Source organism: Manis pentadactyla, chromosome 17 (genome assembly GCF_030020395.1).
Source record: "Manis pentadactyla isolate mManPen7 chromosome 17, mManPen7.hap1, whole genome shotgun sequence".
Taxonomy (NCBI): Eukaryota; Metazoa; Chordata; class Mammalia; order Pholidota; family Manidae; genus Manis; species Manis pentadactyla.
In genome coordinates, this window is record NC_080035.1 from 55,521,562 (window position 1) to 55,539,266 (window position 17,705).

A 17,705-nucleotide genomic window follows, 5' to 3' on the forward strand; every position below is an offset into this window, starting at 1 on the left:
TGCTGGTTGGCAAAACAGATGAATGTCATGATTAGTAACATTTTCCTTAGGAATCATGACTATATTCCTAGTAAGACCCAAAGATGCTCATAGCTTTCTACAATGACAGAGTTCTAGATTCTAAAAGCTAACCTTCCATTGCAAAGAGGTCAGACTAAAAGATACTACAGGATGGGACATGTACTGAGTTCTCTGCTGCCCTGTATGGTGTTCAGTGCATGACTGCAGCCAGATAAGCTCAGTTCTCCATGACAGCCCCGGACCACCTCCCCAGGCACAGGCTGGACCAGTGCAATCCTCAGCTGGGTGCATCCCCCTTCTCGCCCCTTTCCATGAGGGTCATCAGCTCCACTCCTTCCAGGTCACAAGGCAAGGTCTGTGTGCTTGACAGAGAACAGGACCACAATGTCAGCCCTTGTTCATACAGGGCACTGGAGGGACCCTGCTGAGAAAGGGGCTATTCTTAAGCTCAAATTTTGGGGGTTTCTTGCCTTGCTCTTACAGCACAGCAGCCACCTGGGTGTGGGTTGGGGGGATCTTCTGAATTTGTTCTTTCCTTGGGTCTGTGCTCCTTAGACTATTCTTTTATTTTTAGAGCAGGGGTTGGCAAACTTTTTTTGTAAAGAGTCAGAGAGTAAACATTTTAGGCTTTGCAGCCTAATTCAGTAAACAATTCAGTAAACAAATGGGCATGGCGGCACCACAATAAAACTTTATCTACAAAAACAGGGAACAGCCAGATTTGGGCCAAAGGTGATGGTTTTCTGATTTATATTTTAGAGTTATCTTTACTCCCTAGTAGTTAATCCTCTTTTACCAATTTAGTAATTCTTTATATTAATTTTCCACGTTCAATTAACTGATGTTTCCTGTCTCTGGGCTGATTCAGACAATATATTTACATTTTCTTAAATGTATTTAATGATTATTTCTCACCTATATGACTAAACTTGGATTGTTTAAAAAGCCTAATAAATGAAAGCTATAAAAACACTCATAGGTAAGTTTTGTCTATTTATGATAATGTTGTCATTAATCAGATAAATTAATGTTTCCCCTGAAGAAATCCTAGAAGTGCTTATTGATAGGATGTAATGCTGTGGCTACTTAGGACTACCTTGCTTTTGCATGTCACCGTGTAGCTTTCAAGGTGTTTGGACACCGATGAGCACATTTAATCTACTGTTAAATTAAACAAGGCCGCTGGACTGGGGTGGCTCTAAAGCCCTGCTGGCCTACAGGTTAACAAACCAAAATCTAAGTCTGTAAATGCCTCAAGGTTACAAAATCAAAATGCTGAAGACAACCAATCACAGCCAACTAGGCATTAGGCTATGGCCAATCAATAATGTCCTTCCTTTGCTTCTACACTTTATAAAAGTCTCTCCCCAGCCCCTATAGGTAGAGCACTCCTAAACAACTTAAGGTTTGGTGCTGTGCTATTCCAATAGCTTTTCTATTAACATGCCTCACTTCATCTCTTAACACTAGTATAAGGTAGGCATGGAAACACATTCCATTTTACTGAGGTTGGAAACAGAATCACAAGTTCAGCTAACTGCCTGGAGAGTCCCAAGTAACCGGCAGGCTGGATTAGAATGCAATCTTCTGTCAAACAGAACACTTCTCCTCCAGGCTGCCCTGTAACGGTCTGTGCTCACCATTCTCAGCCAAAGTGAGCATGTGGTGAGTTTAATAAGCAACACACATCTGTTACAGGCAGATGATGTATGTGATTAGGAAAGCCCACAAGATTGAGTCCAACAATAGGGGGAATCTGTGGAAGAATGACATGTTTTCTTTGGTCTAAAGGATTCTGAAGATTTGAAACTTGTACAAACCCTTAAGTTGCTCAGGGAAATGCTCCTGATGACCTGACTGAGCAGCAGCATTCAGCCCCTGCAGACAGCACCTTGCTGGGCAGAACCACTGACTCCACAAAGAAATGGTCAAGTGAAAGCAACTCACCTGCCACCTAAGAACAAGACAAAAGCTCTTGCTTCCAATACAAACACTGCATAGTGCCTCCCTCCTACACGTGGCCTCAGGATGAGGAAAGGAAGAAGCTCTAGGAGGAGAACAGCTGAGAGTGGAGATCAGGGTCTGAGGACAGGAAGAGGGGGACAAGGAAGAGATGGGTGAGGAGGAGACAAAAGGGACCCACAGCTGGGGTGGGGAAGGCAGAGGACACAGGGGAAACAGCAAGATAAGGACAGAAAGAGAAGACACAAAAACAGATGACAGGACAGGGGCTTGGGAGACTTGAGGTGGGTCCGTGGGAAGTTGCAGCTCTGCATTTACTAAACTGGGTGAGAAGCACAGTCGCCTATTTGCTGCTCATCCTTAAACTGATGATTCACTGGTTCCAGCTGTTCACTGTTCTTGGGTTCTACTAAACTTTGCCAAGCGGTCACATGAGTGGGGGGACAGGCCACTCGATAAGGAGCTGACTGCGGAGACAGGAACATCACATAACAGCAAAATGAAATTAGGCTAATAATTATCAGACTGCTAGTCCTCCACTCCTGTTTTAAAAAGAAATGGACTAAGCACAGATAAGGCCCATGGCCTTGGTTTTAAAAGCAATCCAACATGCTTATGTTCAATCCTGCCCCTGGTGACATAGTTACAAGAGCTAAGTTCTTGATTTTCTATTGTCAAAAGAAAGATTCTGGGCCCAGAATTAACCAAACACACCAATGGTCATGGATGGAACTGCTCCTAGGCCATCAGAATCATGTTTTGAAACCCTGAGAATTTACCAGTTTGAATTTTCAATATTCAAGGATGCCATGTTTCCCTAAGGATGATGGGGCCCAGCCAGTTCCTCAGTCTGACATTCAGAACTCAAAGAGTACATGATTATGTTGCTTTCACAGTGTGTGAAAACATAACTCTATCTATATACACAAGTCCTTTAGCTTTCTTCCCCATTTGGAGGATAAAGGTCCTTTTTTATGAACAGTCATTTCTCAGGTTACTGTGAAATCAGAAAGGGAGAGGACCACGTACTTCCAATTTACAATAAGCTGTAACAGCAGTTCTCAAAGTGAGGTCCCAGGAACAGCAGCAACGCCTGGCAGGCTGACTCAAAAGTCACCTGAATTAGAAACTCCAGGGGTGAGTATCTGTGCTTGAACAAGCTCTCCAGGGATCTCAAGAACCCCCAATCTATAATTATGTGCCAGGGACTGTGGTGGTTTTGTAAAATCAGAGAGGAACAAGGAACAAGCCAGTGCTGAGCTTCTTAACCTCCTTGGGGTTACAAACCCCTTTGAGAACCTGGGCTCACTAACCCCCCAAAATGTATATACACATTACCTTCCAAAATTTGGTGCAAAAGTTTTGGGGGGTGGTTGTCATTCCCTGGAAAATGGCCATGGAACTGTGTAAGAGGCACTGTGGACTAGGGGGAGAGGCAGGCTCATAAACCCTTCATTCAGTACAGTCAGAGGTGCTGGCAGAAGTGAGATGCAGAGCTAAGGGAGGAGGCTGAGCCAACTGCCATCCCTGGGCTGTGAGGTTCCCTCCCCTTCCCAAGGAGTGATGCTTTAAGAGTGAAGAAAGAATGGGAATTCTTCATATGGGCATTTCGAACTCCTTGACAATGCAGCCCTCCTTCACGGGGCAGATGTGTGGGCTCTGGTCATATCTCTAACCCTGGGTCCCAGGCGGTTCTGCTTCTGACACGAGCCTGCTCCTGTCACTTCCTCATACCTCTGTATGTGTCACAGTCCTATAGCCCTACAGGCATTGGTCAACAAATGTTTTATTTTGGCAGCAGAATCCTTTCTCTAAAAAAACAAATCACACACAGGCAAATATGCTAAAGAGTTAAAGCTGAGTTGCTGCAGCCCCAGGCATGCAGTACTTGGGCATACACCTGGGCGCCACCTCCCTTAACCCATTAAAAGGAGCCTTTCACTTCTCTGCCACATCCTGGAGGTGGACCCTGGGATGGTCTACCCAATGTCATGACTCATGACACAGAGGCACAGCAGGAGAGCCCATACTGTAAGAGAGACACACTTTAAGGTACTTGGCCCCAGAACTGCTTATGGGTATTTGAGATGAATCGTTGTACAAAATGAGAATGCCCCAAAATTATATGGCTTACATATGTTAAGAAATCTGAAAGGAACTTTCAATCCTAAAAATTTATGTAATGTTACCAAATGTTGTGAAGTTATAGGCAACTTTTCTAAACTATGATTAATAAAATGCAAGTTTCAACTAATTATGCTATGGGAAAGATAAAATGATCTGTTCTTGTGATATAGAATAATAAAACAAAATCATGATCATATGAATAGATAATAGTATGAAATAAAAAAATGTAGGGAAGAAAATATTACTGAGGTGTTTCAAGAGATTCACTGACAAAAATGTGTTGTTTTCCTGTATTTCTGAAGTTTATGGTTGGGGTTAGCTTTTTAAAATTTGTAATTTGTTGTGATTTCTTTTCAAATTCTATATAAATACTAACTTCCATGCTTTATTTTATATTTACAATTTTGAATTTTTTTTTAAACAAGGCCCCTATATTTTTAAACTTCATAATTCACAAAACTTGGAACTGTCCTGGAAGTGCCACAGATACCACACTGATGCTGATTAGATCAAAGGCAGTATAATCCTGTAGTTAAGAGAGCCGAGCTACGTAGATATGCAGGACTGTTACTGGTCTCCACTGAGTTAATGCAGGTAAAATGCTTGGCGGAGCAGGCAAAGCATAAGCACATAATAAATGCATTTAATAGTAGTAATATTAAATAAGTTGCTTGCATGACAGGGATCTTAGATTTTTTATTTTGAGTAAGTGCACCATGTACATTCACTATTACTCTGTTTATAAAAACTTTCCTTCACCCTCTAGGAACATATGAAACAAAACAGACAACAATGGCAGGGGCATTCACAAAGAAGGAAAAACAAAAGGCCAAACAAGGAAACTGTAATAATAAACATGGATGGCGCTGGAATTCAGGGACCACACCCAAAAAAATATAAATAGATGCTTACACTATAAGCTGAATTGAGTATTGATGAGATTTGTGTCAGGCAGAATTGAGAAGAACAGTTAGGGGTCAGGGTGTAAACAGAATCACTTTAGACTCACTCCTATTACAGCAGCTCCCTGAAAGCAGCAGGATCTAAGATTCTGAAGGACAGAGGGTCAAGCGGAACCCCCAGTGGACACTGCTCACAAAGGGTTACGTGGTATTTACCTCGGGGAGAAGATGGAGGCAGATTCAACTGGGGAGTCTGGGAGGCCCAGGGCCCACAGACATTTCAGAACAAAGAATCAATTTTGGCTTCCTAGAGGGGACCTGCACCTGAGGCCAGGGCCCTGCCTCATGATGGGGGGCAGAAGGAGCTCCATCTTAAGAACAACAGAGACTCAGGTAAGCCCATTGCTTAGGCTGAATCACTGGTCAAGCAGCAGGCAGTGCAGTGAGCTTCCACGTGGCTCTCATGGAGCCACAGAGCATAACCCACGATGCCCTCCCTGTTAACCTTCCTTCAGGGGTCTCTGAATCACTTCTCCCATGGCATTTGCTGCAGTGGGTCTAGCTGCCCAACATCCACGCAACTGAAATTCCATATCCACAGGCAAACAGAAGCCAGGGAATCTTCTCAGCACCAGGAAAATTAGATTCCCCTGGAATCCAGCAAAGTTGGAGAACATCGGTGCACAAAGGAGTTCAACTTAGCCAGACATGTGCAAAGCTTTGAAAACCAGGGGAAGAGCTAAGCAAAAAGGCTTACTGATTCCATGCCTCTTCCCACCGACATGATAGCTTCCCATGAACTTTCTAGTCATATCTTGCCTTTGTGTCTCTGGTAATTAAATGTTAACACAAGCTGAAATCCCAAATGCTACTTCTTGAAATAGCAAACTAAGGAAATGGCAACTTTAGCAGGATTCTATTTTAAGAAATAAGAAATTCATCATTTCTGCTTATAAAGAATTTAAGACTTACTCGATTTATCTCCATGGCTATAAAGGCTACTTGACTGGCTGAGATTAAAAATCCTTCAGGGAACTTAGTCCATTTTCAAAGTGGTGCCCCTCGAGGTGTTGCCTACAGGACTCCAGCACTGTTGCTGGGGAAGGGGGACAGTGCAGCTTGCGGTAAGAAGGAAGAGGCTTCTGAAGCCAGTGTTAGCAGTGTGGCCCCACGAGCTTTCCTGCATCGCCATCTTGCACATGACTCTGAGTACATACTGCCACCAGGAACTTCCTTGAGCCGCCAAATTTTAAAGAATCCCCATTTCCCTGTCGCTAGGGTGGGCACGAGAAATTAGCAGCTACCTCCTTCCTCGCATGCAAATGTTATCAGCAGCTCTGCGTTCCTTGTCTCTGCAGATTGTTACGGAGTCTGTCCACATGCACTGTGCCAGCTCTTTGGGACACCAAGATAAAAAGGACACAGCCCGCCCCCTCCAGAGAGCTTACCACCCAGACAGGAGATGGATGTGTGAACAATCAGCGCAGCATGGCTGGTAGCAATGGGAAAGAGGAGTGGCATCTGACCCACTAACATGAACCTGACTTCCCCCAATTAGATTACAGGGGCAAATATTTCGATTTTTTTTTTTTTTTTTTAGGAGAGCAAGGTGCAGGCTTTTATTTAGAAATAAAGTGAGAGAATAGAGGTCCTGGCTCATGCCAGGAGGGGACAAGAGAGTCCCAATATTTCGATTTTTTAACTGTTTTCTCCAACATCTGGAACAGCACCCAGCATAGCAAAAGCACACAAGAGATGTGTGTTGGATGAGTGAGGGGTGCTTCCTAAAGCAGGTGGTCCCTAAAGAGTGAGGCTGAGAGGGCAGCGAGTCAGAGTGCACAGGGGTTCCACGTGGAAAACATGGGGACACCAGGGAGCACGCTCAAGGATGGAACCAGGTTTTGTGGGGCTTGAAATTAGAAATAATAGGAGGTTAGAGGGTTAAAAAAAATAAAAAATTATGAATACAAAGTTGCTGGCGTCCCTCCCAGGGCCCTGGAAGGGATCCTTAGAAGCTTCAATCCTTCAAGAAAGATCCGTCTCTGAGCACAGGGAGGTCAGGAAGCAGCAAGAATTTTGGAATAGCTGGGGCAGAGGCACATCAAGGGGGTGGGCTTGGGGCACTAGTGTTAGGGATGCTATAGCATCACTGGAATTCCAATGCAATGGAGAAACCTACATTTAAGAGAACTTTCCGAAAGGATACTCTATGTGGCTGCAAAGAATACATGAATAAGCCACCTGAGGTGAGCAGTGGGGACTCCTGGCTGAACCTGCCTGAGAAACAACAGATGGTTAACCGAGAGGCCCTGGGCTCTCTGCACGTGTGGGGAACAGCTCTGTACAGGGGTCCCGCTCCACCTCTGCCCTGAGGAGCCCTCAGATTCTCATCTAAAATAGTCATTTGAACAGTATCCAAAATAGCAACATGAGGGGGTGCCAATGTAGCTCACCTAGGATGCCCATGTCTCAAAGCCACCCTTGCACTTGCACTACAGCTTGTGGTGAAAGATGAGGCCAAATTGGCAGGTGGGCCGCCCTGAGGAGGGTCCTGCACACTGGTGCAGGAGGAAGGAGGCTGAGAGACATGAAACTAGATCCCATCAATCCTGCAGCCACGGAAAATGACCTTCTATAGCTTTGTAATAGACAAGCTCTTCTTCCTGTAAGGACATTAAAACTAAGGAGAGGAGGATAATCGAAACATGATCGCATTCTCCTTTGGTGTTCATGTTCTCCAGATTGTTCATGGTGTGCGTAGGAAAGAACAATGGTCTCAGCAGCTATTTAGAAGCATGCTTGTGTAAAAGGAGCAGGAGGTTCAGTGATAATAGAACTACAATTGTGCAAACATCAGAACCTGAGATTATCTAGCCTCTAGTCTTACAGATAGCATGGGAGTTCAGTGAATGCTACGGGGACCCAGGAGTTGCTGGCAAAGGTGAGCCAGGATCCAGGTCTCCTGACCTGTTGTTCATGCTCTACCTCTAAGCCTCTACATTTTAATTTTTGCCCACTTTCAGTGATAATGTGCACAAGCAGATGATATAAAAAACTGGAGGAAAAAGAGAACCTTATCTAAGCTTGAATTGAGAAGCAGGCTCAAACCTGAGCATTAAACCACAACAGCTAATGAATCGGAGAATGTTTAAAAGAATGTGTAACAAAAACCAATCTCTCAGACATCTAAGTCTATCTCTCACACTGAGATGGGCTGTTGTCCTCAGAGCAGACCAACACCAAGCATGACACACTTGTGAAAACAGTTTTTTTATTATTAGCACTGATAAGATGTTGAATTCCCTTTTTATACAGCACTAAAGAAAGCCCTCATATTAGAGAACTTGTCCCTAAATGAAGATTTTATTTAATTAGGCATGTCAGTATTAGCAAAGTGTAGATACTCAAAATCAATTTGATGGAAGGAAAAGAGTCTGGGTTTTGTATTTGTCAGTTTTATAAATAACTGTGGTTTTCCAAAATTATTATATTACCAAAATGTACAGAACTAAAGACTATCAAAAACTGTCAGATCAACAGCATCTAGAAAATGGTGTAAGAGAAACAGAATAATGGAAATTGAGGTAATAATAAAGATAATAATACTGATTAATGAAAACCCACATAACTGCTTGCATTTAGTCAGCTGTGCTCAATGGGGATGCACAGAGAATTTTAATGAAGAGAGGAAGGCAAGACAGGGATCCTGGGGGGCTTCCTCCCACCCTGTGGCTGTGCAGCCCAGAGGAGACACTGACTCCCTTGCAGACAGCGCCTGAAGTGTCTGCCATGCTCACTCGGGGCATGGGTAAGAGGGGCAAGGATGGGTGTAGGAGAATAGAGAGGATGGCAGAGAGCTGGGAGGCGGGCTCAGCATGTCTCTCACAGGCACATCCATCCCAGCTGCTATTTCTGCCTGCCATGTTCTCACATGTGACAAGTGATAATGAAAGCAAGGAGGAAAAAGATGCAACATGGTAGCTGTAGAAATAATTCTCTTAAATCTTTACTACAGATTCTTTTCCAGTCTATAAGCCACAGTACTTCTTTTCATCATTATGGACTGATATTCTTAATTCTTCTAAGGTCAATAAAAGTTATTTTTGGAACTCTGGTAATGAAGAGGTCAAGTAATTAAGCTAAGAGGCTCTAAAAGCCAGATTTAGTCAGATTTCACAGTAACTTACTTTAAGCTACTTATTTGAAGATACAGGGGGCAGGGGATGGAATAGTCATAACACATATCTGGTTCACAGAGGAATTTCTTCATACTTTGCCAGAAAGGCAGTCCAGTAACCAGGTAAGGGCAGGTGTGGGGGAGTTAGGATTACAATCCTGGTCCCAAAAATGTTTAGTATTGTTGGAGGTGGTGACAGTTAAATGGGGATCTATTACACCAGCCCAGTGGTCCTCAAAGTGTGGTCTGAGAGCAGCATCACCACCTGGAACTTGCTGGAAACACAAATTCACCCCAGACCTACTGAATCAGAAATCCTGGGGGCGAGCTGAGCAGGCTGGGTTTTACCAAAGCCTTCAGGAGACTCTGATGCTCTCCCAAGTTTGGGAACCACTCTACTGGTCTATCCACTTTTGTATATGTTTGACAATTTCATATTAAAAAGCATTTTTTAAAAATTCCCAGCTCCACTGCTTATTGGCTATGTGACCCTGGAGCAAATAACTAAATCTCCATATCTGTACCCGAAAATGGGACAGGTGACAATATCTCTTATCATCATCACAGTGTTATTGAAGGGTTTCACTGTACAGTGCCTGTAATGAGCAGGAACTCACCAAATGGTGATCACGGGAATAATACGTGAGTGTGTCATTTGGACACAAAGGCGTTTCAGCCCCTACAGCACACATGCCTTTCTTTGCCAGATTACACACATATTATCTCACCAGACCTCTCCAAAACTCTGTATGGTTGAATCATCACCATTCACAGATGGGGAGACCGAAGTTCAGAGGGTCACACATCAATGAAGGGCACACAGATGGTGACCCTTAGGTCTCCTGGCTCCAAGCCCAGGACCCTTCCCTTAACACACCAGCATAAGCATGATGGAATTTCAGAGTTCTAGCACAGGAAATGCTTTCCCAATGCCTCCGTTTCCCTTTGCATGAGAACCGCGTCAACACTACTCCACACACAGCTGCCGCTGCTTCGGTGGGGACAGAAGTCCACAGCTTTCTGCCTAGCTCCGGGCTCTGGATAAGTGAGCTACATGGAACTGCCCAGGCTCCGCCTCACTGAGGGGGTAGTACTCGTTTCCCATCTCAAGAGTATTAAATATCATACCCCAAAATACGAAATCTTCCTGAAGAAGCATGTTTGAATGCTGGGGCACATATTAATGCCATTAGGTAGTATTTACTTAACCAAAAATAGTTCAAGGACATGATCTTTGCAAGGAAAACCCAACCTTAAATCATGCATTCCCCCCACCGCACCCCAAATACAGAACTGATCCAATGACTCAGCCCCCAAAGTGACTTTCTGGCTTGAGGCATTTAAGCTATGAACTGTGTACATTTAAAGACCTGCACTGTTCACTACAGCGGCCACTAGCCCCATGTGGCAATTCTGAATTCAGAAATGCTATAAGCTTGAACAGCAAATTTCAAAGATTTCATATGAATAAAAATATTACTTAATATACAACTTCATGTCAAAACAAAGGACAGACCACTTTCTGAAATTTTTACTTAGGGGGACAAGAAAAATTTGGGGAAAACCACCACATTAGAGACAAGTCAGGTCAAGTCTTGGCCAAGCAAAGCAGGCGACCTGCATTGTTCAGTGTTGCTAACAGGCCCCACCTTTCCTAACTCTCCTTCTCCCCCAGGTAGAGTGATCTTTGCCCTACATCTTGTGGGTCTCCACTACCTTTTCCATATATAATCAATTTACTGGAATGCTGCAAAAGGTCACAAAATGGCTTTTTTCCAAGTGTACTACAACCATCAAAGGTGATGCTACAGTTTCAGGTGTGGCTGACAGGAGGTGATACTGGTAACAGAAAGAGGTGTGGTCTAAGAGGAAGAGAGAAAAGGATTTTGACTTTTCTCACCAAAACCGGCACTTCTGTACTCAAGTACTCACATAAAATGTTAGCTGATATTTAAGATCAAAAACAACAGAAGCACAGGAGAGTTTCCGGGCACAATACCCACATCATGTTTGGTCAAGCAGTTCCTCTAGGTGTGTCCCTTTTTTACTTTTTCACAATTTGACACATTTGGACATTGGTGGGGAAAGTTTTGAAGGTGGAAGAGGGAAAAATGAAGGAGAATGAGTCTCTCCTGCTGGCCTTTCTACAACCCCTTCTTTGCCAATACATTCCTCAAAAAGTGCCCAGGACAATGCCAAGAAACACACACACACAAAAAGCACTTTGATATTATGTCGCAGATAGAATACAATGAAAACAAAACCACCCACAATTCTACTGGGCACAGCCCCCTATTGGTGAGGGAGACTGGAGTATAACCTTAGCTACAGTACAGCAGACATACATAACAACACAACAGAAAAATGATGTCACGATGGGCCACAGGGGCAGGGCCCATTGTAGGCAGAGGGTTCTAAAAGGCTTCTTGGAGAAGCAGGCTTTAAGCTGGGACTCGAAGTATATACAGGAATGATCCGGCAGGGAGAGGCCTGCCAGGCAAAGGAAGGGCTGTGCCACGTGTGAAAGCACCTTCAGTAGAACACAGGGCCTGGGATCAGTTTGGAAGTTGCAGGATATGAGGCCAGCAAGCAAGTTCAAGGCCAGCCTCTAAGGGTCCAGAAAGAGGCCATGCTTCACTTTGTCTGCAAGGAAAATTTGAAAAGGGGTTTCAACAGGAGATTAATGACTGCATCATCTGGGTTTCAGAAAGAGCAGTGTGGTAGCACGCTGGAGTATGGCTGGCAGCAAGGAGAGACCAAATGCGTCCATTGCCCAGGGCAGCCTAGATGACCCCTGGATATGTGTTGCCTGGAGGGCAGTCTCTGCCACTATCTCCATCTGATAGGAAGGCAATCTTGGCTTGGAAATATCAAATGGTGTGTAACAGACACAGGACCCAGGTGTCCTGCCAGGGAGTGCAGGGCACTGCACACACCTGCTATGCTTTCCATGGGTAGTGACAACTCCCCATAGCAAGGAGATCCCCCACAGACACAGGCAGGCTGAACCCAAAGATCCTGGTCCAGGCCTCAGAGACCCACTGCTAAGTGGCACATACACTTGTCTGGAAAGTGAGCACTAAAAACTTCAAAAGCCTCAAAACGCTACTGTAAGAGAAATTTTGGACTAGCTATATCACATTATTGGGATATTTCAAACTTTTGGAAAGTTGAGGATAAACTATAATTTTCAAGCCTTCTTGGTTCTAAAATTAGATTCTCATTTGTGTACCATCTGCAGGCTTAAGCCAGATCTTACTGTATCTCCTGTGTGGTATTCCCTGCTAACTCCAAATTCTACTGCCACTTCTGTTTATTTCCAGGTTGGTCAACCCATTTCACTCATCTTACTAGTGACATTAGGTAGAAATCCATTATCCCCTGTTTTGTAGCTCCTTCAACTCAAAACCCAAAGATTTTCAATAAACTTAGAACCTGAAACTAAAACTCCAGGGTCTTGACCTGACTCCATCACAGGTTATTCTGAGATCAAAGCTAATAACCCTGAAACATGGAGCTTTAGTCCCAAAAGAGGACTTAGAGATTATTTATTACATGCTCCTCATTTTACAGCTAAGATCACTACAGAAGTCAGGGCCAGAGAGAGAAGAGTAGTGATCAGTAGAGATGTTGAGGCCAGATCTGGAACCATATTTGGTCTCTGATCTCCAAAGTTCTGTTAGACCACCCACACCACCTGCTTCCTGTGACACAGTATTAGCCACTGCCTGTCAAAGAGTAGAGCACATGGGGCAAATGGCAGCCTCCTCTAAACACTGCAGGGACCACACTGCCCATTTCACTGATCAGGTAATAAACATTTCAGGACTACCCCAGATCATGCTGTGAATAAAAAGAGAAATCTAAGGAGAAAAATAAGATGTCTTTAGACTGTCAGATACTCCACCAATCTATGCTCCTGTATAACTTTCTGGGAAGATGATAAAAAGTGACACCCAAAATACAAATGACTCATATACCAATTACTTGTATTTCATTCATATTTCCATCTTCCTCAGGCAGGACCATCCTCTTCTTTACCTGTCTGTGCTATTCAACCATTGTTGTTCTGTTACTTATAAAATGGTTTTTTCTGTAATAATTTTTAAAATTATTTAAGGGCAGGGAGTTTTAAACCAATTTCACCTTATAATCTCAAGGTCAAGCATAATATGTTCATTTTCATTAATGAATTACACACAAGTGTCCAGGTACAGATTTTTGGAAACCTGACTGGAAGCCAAAAATCCTGGCTCTGTCACTTAACAATGTGGACCTTTGCACAGGTCATCTAACTTCTCTGTGCTCAGTGTCCTCATTTGTAAAAAGAGGAACAATAATAGCACCTACCTCTGGAGTTGTGAGGATTGACTGAAATAATGTATTTAACAAGCTTAAAACAGTATCTGGCACAAAGCAAGGCACTATATAAATATTTTTATTAAACCACTTGTATTAGCCACTGCCTGTCAAAGAGTAGAGCACACTGGGCAAATGGCAGCCTGTTGAAAAACAAACAAACAAACAAGCAATTGGCAAAACCTTTTTATAAAAAACAGTGACCAGCTATTCTGCCTCCATGCTGATGACAGACATGAGAAAAATCCACTCCGGAGCCCAGTGTTCTATACAAACAAGAATCCCAGAAGTAAGAGTGGCTCAGTGCTGTAATGAGGCAGTGACTCACTTGAGTTATGGAAGCCCCTTCTCCAGCAGAGTTTCCCAAGCCTATAAGGATATGAAATTCACCCCAACACTATCCAAGCATGTGCTCCCCAAAGTTTCCTTCTACCAATCATCCCACAAGATAAGTGTGCAACTTCAGGGGCCGTATTCATGCAAACTGTTCATATGAATGGCCAGGGGCGCCTATGCCTTCTGTGGAGCAGGGCTAAGCCTGCTGTAGGTGACAAAATCGAGAACGTGTCCTCACCAGAGCCTCTAATGACTTAAGTGTTGTCTGCCTAAGTGGGAAAGGATGGGTGAGATTAACACTCCCTACAGCTAATAAACACCGCGTGGAATTTCCAAGGAAGAGAGCCGCTCATCACACAGACCTTGCTGTTTGGGGACAAGTTGGACTGGCAAATCTCAGTCTTATAAATGTAGGTTGAATGACAAAGGAATAAACAAATGGAGAGGAAACCAAAGAACACAGTGAAAGCTTGGGCTGTGAACAAGTAAAATTTCCTGTTTTTGTCACCTGGGAATATGTTACTACCTAAAGCTTACAGGAACTTCTTTGCTTCACCACCAACCAATATTTTAAAAACAAAGAAACTACTTCTTCAATATCACCAGGTAGTTTTTATCATTAATTAATTATTCCAAAGACATCTAGAGAGATGCAGAAAAACCTGTAGGTCAGAAAGGATAAGTAGAATAAGTAGAACTTCATTAACTCAGTCACAGTCATCTGAAGTCTTACAAGATTTTTACAGCAACCTGATCACTGCCCATAAGCTTATGCTTCAGGGTTTTGTGTTTTAATTCACTTCTTCTGCTATATCTAGATTAACAGAACTTCAGGGAGAGAAAGGATTTTCCATGCAACACACTGACTTGTCCGAGCAGAAGCGTAGTCTCCTACTCCCACCTACACTGGCACACATGCTCCTTTTCATGTGGTCATTTAGCTAATCATTTGTTCAGATACCAAAATGAGGACTCAGATTCCATTTTTAACACTTGAAGATCCCAGAAAAATAACATAAACAGAAGTGTCTCTAAAAAGAAACTTTTCAAAAAATACCTAATAAGTATACCTAACACATGAAAATCCAGCCCTTTTCTATTTTTACATCTTCAACCTTCACAATTCCCAAAACAAGACCTGTGCTGCATCCTTGCCAGCCCCATTAAAGTAACCCTATGAAAGGCAACACAGAGGACATATACTACACCCACTTCTGACTCTTTAAGGCCACACCCTTTTCCTCTAAATTTTTGAGCAGTAACACTTAGAATAAATTATTTCCAGAAATTGCTTTAGAGCTTGGGGGGCAAAAATAGGTATTCAAATGCAAGCAGAGTAACTAACTTGTAGACATCAAGAATAACCTGATTGTTCCCCTGTTAGTCATTCACAGGCCACAAAGTCATTTTTCAATGTGGTTGGCTGTGAACCTGGAGAGGATCGAGGAAGTTTCACCATGCACTTCCTCCCCCTAAAGCCTCCCCCCTTTTTAGTGTTACAATGAGGGGACAAGAGCCACCTATGTAGGTGCCTGTAAGTTGAACCTTGCAGCCTCTGAAACTTGACAATGTCCAAACATATACTTCTCTTAGAAACACTGATTTACCTAGCACAGAACAAGCAACCACTAAGGGAAACCTTAACTGTTGCCCTAGAGGAGGGGAAAGAGACATTATTGCCCAAGAAAAGAGGCAAGAGGAGATTTCTAATAGAAGTTTTAGAGAACAAATACTTCCTCAGACTTGTGTGCTTTAAGAAGTATTTACTAGTACATTCACCATTTGTCACTCATAGCCTATAAGGTCATTTTTCAGTGACTGTACATCTTTCTGATTGCAAAGAATTGGGAATGAATTGAATAACCACAAATTACAGTACAGCTCTAAAATGAAATACTATACAGCCATCAAAATAATGGCATAAATCTATGTATGGTAACAAAGAAAGATGTTTTTGGTGTGATCTGAAAGGAAATTAATGCAGAAATCTATAGTACTACTACATTTTCCAAGCACACACACACAATAAATTATATTTTTATATGCACAGGAGAAAGTCTGGAAGTATATACACCAAATAACTAATAGTGGGCACTTTTGGAAAATAAAAGTAAACAAGGGCACTTCATTTTTCCCTATTTCTACACTATTCATATTTCTTACCACATGCATTAACTAATTTTATGATTTCTAAACTATATAATATTTCCCTCCAAGGACTGATTATGTACATAATTAAAACCAGCAACACTTGTCTTTAAAGTGCTACTTCTTGAGTTAAATAAGTTACTTACATTTAAACATTACAGACTTGGGGATTCTCACCAAGTATAAGGGCTAATGACATAATAATAATAATAAACAGCACTACAACAAATAGATCTCATGGCTATGCTGACATACTTTTTAAAAAATCACCTTGAAGAAATTTGTATTCCAAGCAGTCCATTGCATTGTCATTTGCTCTGGGCAGAGATAACCACAGGTAAGGAGATCTGCCCTGGGCAGAGGCCCTGTTTAAATATCCTTGCTTCTCTTATCTGATATTAGCTCTTTTTATCTTGCTTACCCCATGAAAGAAGAGAAACACTATCAGATAAGAAAAGTTTCTTGTTGTATCACTGTTGCCTTCACTCCTCCCTCACACCTCTCTCTGCAGATGCACGGAACCAGAGCTCTCCAGGCTGCCAGAAGCTTCTGGGCCCTGATGAGCACTCTGGCTAAGTGCAGCCTCAGCCAGCAGAACCTTATCCATTACAGTGGAAAAGAACTCCCCATGGAACTGCCTGGAGTGAGATTTGACCTAAACAAATAACTGGGACATGAGTGGCTGACCTTTTGAGCACTAGAAAAAGTTTTTTAAGTCACTTGTGTGATTAAAAAATAAATAAATATATCACAGTATCTTTCTACAGTGTATTTATTCCTCTGGACAAATATTTCTACACATCTGGAGAATCACTGACAAAGGATTTTTAAGAATATTCACAAGGGAACCCAAACCACACAACTTCCTCCAAGGAATCATAAGCTGCATCAGCTGAGAGCTTTAACCAGTCAAACCTATACAGCGTATAAGTGGCTCAAGATACTCAATAGATAAATGAACTATTGTGCTGGCAGAAAGGAATCCAAGATAATGAATAACAGTTCTAAACAATATACCAGGTGGGGGAAGAAACCTAAATCACTCAGATGAAAATGTTTAGTGAAAAAGTTCATCATACTTTACTTTCTCAGTTTACGGTTCACAATAAATTTCTGAAGACAAAACATGTAAGATAATCTCACACACAGAGAAAAGCAATGTAACACAAATCAAATCCACTATATGGAAGTCTAAGTTCAGATTCTTAGAGATATTAATTGAAAATTAAGTTAATTAACCAAACACTTGGTAACAGCAATTGAACCTCCATGTTAAAAAAAAAATCATGGAGTACTAGATTAACAATCCCTTCCAAAAATCATTTGAAAGGCCCAATTGTCCCCTCTGCAGTGCATATTGGTGATTTTTGCAGTTTGCTTAAAAAATTATGTGCCTTTATTGTACTAAGGAAATTCCGAGAGAGAAGCACAACCTACTCATTGATGATAACAACACAACCATTTTTCACATTCCTCCCTTATGAAGTCTACCAAAGCGCTGTTATCCAAACTGCTATGAGTTTAGTTAATGGTAAGAATAGAAACTTTCCTATCAATTGGTTCAAAGTTTAGGTTATTTCTTATTTTGTAAGGTAAACCTATTAAAATGAGTGAGAACACGTGTAACTTCAACAATTAAGTTCCTTAAAACCCTCAATATCATCTTCTTAATT

The 17,705-nt window shown here is 42.4% G+C and overlaps 1 protein-coding gene across 27 annotated transcripts in view; it reads right to left on the reverse strand.

Moving 5' to 3' along the window:
- DOCK9 (dedicator of cytokinesis 9) overlaps positions 1 to 17,705 on the reverse strand; it is a 286,115-nt gene that overhangs the window by 161,872 nt on the left and 106,538 nt on the right. The window lies entirely within an intron of this gene.